This window comes from Lactuca saligna, chromosome 5 (assembly GCF_052625555.1).
Source record: "Lactuca saligna cultivar CGN05327 chromosome 5, ASM5262555v1, whole genome shotgun sequence".
In the NCBI taxonomy this organism is placed as follows: domain Eukaryota; kingdom Viridiplantae; phylum Streptophyta; class Magnoliopsida; order Asterales; family Asteraceae; genus Lactuca; species Lactuca saligna.
Genome location: NC_136421.1, coordinates 299,524,911 through 299,528,797, shown reverse-complemented (window position 1 = coordinate 299,528,797; position 3,887 = coordinate 299,524,911).

Genomic DNA, 3,887 nt, shown 5'->3' with positions numbered 1-3,887 from the left:
CTTAAAGGTTACACTGGGCGTACCGTTCGGATCGGACCGGTGACTCCTCCCTTCGGATAATATCCGAATTTGTATTAAAATTTAATATCATAATTATTTAATAAACTTCAAAAAGTCATATCTTCCTCATACAAACTCCGTTTTTGACGTTCTTTATATCCACGCGTAGGTGAGACTAAGCTCTACAACTTTCGTTTAGACCTTGTCGGCTAATTTTGACTTTATTTTTATTATTGATTTTTAGTAGGCCGAGACAGAAAAACTCCATTATAAATTCATAACTTCTTCATCCGACGTCCGTTTTCGTCTGTCTTTTTACCGTTGCACTACTATCAACAATATCTTCGATTCTCGTTTAGATTGTTTCGGCTAAAAACCGCTCTAACGTAAATTTACTTTTTACGTCATTCAGCATCGTGTCGGTTCTGTCGCGAAACTTCGACATGTGATAAATGCTTCGTTATAAGTCGGATTTTGGCGTTCTTTATATGTACCGAATCCTTGTAACATATACTATAACTTAGTTAAGATTACTCATTATAAATAATCTTTCATCAAAAAGTCATTTTTGACGCTTATTGTCCTTAAATTGACTAGCCTAATCTACGGACTTTACAAGATGTTAAGGATTTCAATAAGATTTAGGATACTAGAGCATGTTTCAATAACTTTTATGCTTAATGACTATCATTTCATTAAATTTCTAACAAAAAAATGGGATATATATATTAAAGTCTCAAAATTTTCAACGATTTGATAAGAAAGTGCTAAACTTTATTTTTTTTTTTAATAGTAAAGACTCAATTCATTATTTGACAAGAAAGTCATAAATTTTATTATATTGATAAAAAAAAGTCTTAATTACCGGCTAACTGGAAAAAAAATGGTAAAAGTATCAATAAATGCCGATAGTTAGGACTTTATTGTAAAAAAAATATAGTTTACAACTTTCTTATTAAATCGATGAAAATATTGAAACTTTAGTATATATATTCCTATTTTTTACCAAATAACATGGATAGTTTTTTAATTTATTTGTTAAAATGGTTGATTGGTTATATTTTTTTGCTAGATACATTGTTATTTTCTAAAAACAATCGTCTGCCCACGTTTATGGCAACACATATAAGTTTTTCTTTATAGGATATTTAAAAAAGGTTTTCTAAGTATTGGACAAATCATTATTTAATCCCAAACAAAGATGTACCGGGTTGTCTAATTTTGTGTTGGATTATGCATTTTGTGCCTATTTTGTAACAGACGAGAAGCAACAAAAAAAAAAAAAAAAATCTAACATATGGGACTAAAGGTACCTTCCAGCTTGAATTCTCTTAGACGGCTGGAACGCAAAACACGACATTATAACGCCTGCAACAACGTTCTGGGCTAGCGTTTTTAGGTGTTATGGTGGTAACGGGAGGAAATGACTGAATTTTTGGTTGGGAACGATCACATTTTTGCCGTTTGGAAACGATAAAAAAAATTCCTTATTTGTATGTAATATATACAAAATACTTATCTCAATTTTGCCTATAAAACTCAACAAATTCTTTCAACAATTCACATTTCTTTCAATTTTATTTTATTTTATAGTATTCTATTTAATTAAAATATGAATCATTTTGATCTGTTCCGTCCATACAATCATGATATCGACGATGATGATGTGTTCGTGGGTATGATGTACCGATATGCTACGGACATGCTACCGTCAGATTCAGCTTCATTACTAACCAGACATGCGGCGTTAAACATAGATTGTGAAGAAGGACATAGACATCTAGTAGACGATTATTTTACGGATAATTGTGTCTACCAACCTAGCGATTTTAGAAGAAAGTTTCGTTTAGGAAAAATGTGTTTCAACGGATAGTCAAAATGTAATGGAAAGCAAGTACCGTAATTACACTTATCTTAAAAATTAAATATATGTTCTTTAGATTATTAAATAATTGTTTTAAAAATTAAATCTATGTTTATGTATGAAGATTTCCAAATGAGGTATGATACGAGAAATAAACAAGGTTTTACAGCGTTGCAAAAATATGCTGCTGCAATCAAGCTTATGGATTTGAGGGAGTCACTTGATTCTATTGATAACTATATGAGAATGTTAGAGCGAACTGCACGAGAAAGTTTTTATAATTTAGCGAGAGGGGTTATTGAAACCTTTGGTGACAAATACCTATGCAAACCTTCATTGAATGACATGCAACAACTATATGTGGCGCATGAAGAACGACATGTGTTTCTTGGTATGCTTGGAAGCATTGATTGCACAAAGTGGATATGGAGAAATTGTGTCGTGGCTTGGAAAGGTCTATATACAAGAGGTCATCTTGGATCGTTTTCGTTAGTATTAGAGGTTGTTGTGTCACAAGTCTTATAGATTTGGCATGTTTTTTTTCGGAGTTACAGGTTCTAAAAATGACGTAAACGCTCTTGATCAGTCACCAATATTTCAGGACCTTTTTATAGGAAAGGCACCGGATGCTCCTTTCACAATAAATGGCCATGATTATAAGTTCCGGGTATTACCTCACAGATGGAATATATACACCATATTCCACGTTTGTCAAGGCATTTCGACACCCGATAGAACCAAGAGAATTTTTTTTCAAGAGAAGACAAAACGGAGCACGTAAGGACGTGGAACGTGCTTTCAAAGTTTTGAAAACAAAACGGCACATAGTTGAACATGCGACACGACCATATGAATTGGACACTCTACGAGATATTATGTATGCATGTATTATAATGCATAACATGGTGATTTAAGATAAAGGACGAAACATTGTGGAGTATTCACTTACAGAACCAAGATATATTCAATTTCAACCAGTGATATCAGAATACTTACATAGAGTTGTTGACATTCAAGACCAACGAAAATATAAGCAACATCGAGAGGACTTGACAGATCATATCTACGATGGTACTGAAGATTAATAATTTATGTAACATCCATAAAAATCATGAAATTTAAATTTTTGAAAACCAACCCAAAATCACAAATTGTTTACAACATAGCTTTTAAAACATGTTCTATATCAAAGTTTCCTAAAATCACAAGTCCAAAACATGAGGGTGTGTACGGTCATGCATTCGCCTTCCCACGATCCTCTGAAGTACCTGAAACATAACACAAAACTGTAAGCCAACGCTTAGTGAGTTCCCCCAAAGTACCAACACAACACATAATAATAACAACAACAAACAGCATGCACATAGAGCCTTCAGTCTGACTGGAACTCTCCACCGGCCTACAGCCTATCTGGTATGCTCACAGAACCATCATCATAACTGGTACACTTAACTGGGTCTTCAGCCTATCTGGAACGTTCTCTGAGCCTTCGGCCTGACTGGTACGCTCTTCTAGCCTGCAGTCTACCCGCGACGCCCTGCGTCTCTTGCCCTTCAACACAAAACAGGACCGCCTCAACCCAACATATCATCACATATCAACATATACCATATCAAACCCTAGCTAGCAGATACAAACAATCATACAGATCTAACAGATCACTAAGTATAACATCATCCTACATACCAGGATACATATGCAACAGATCACTACAACATACAATCATACGATAAATCAGGATAACAATCCAAAGGGTCGGCCTTGGTGCCTTCGACCCAAAAGTACATTGGTGAAAATTCACATCGCAAACTGAACAGAACCGATGAGGTCCGAATATGAATCTCAGCTCTCTAACCGATACCTATTTCCACCAAGTGACAAATTCCATCAAAATCCAATAATACCCAAAATACCCTCTAGGTCAAACTTGGCCAAACTTGTGTTGGGTTATGAGCAAAACAACAATCCTATGGTGCACATGCAAACCCTAAGGCTTTGGATCTAGTTTTTATATTTGTACATG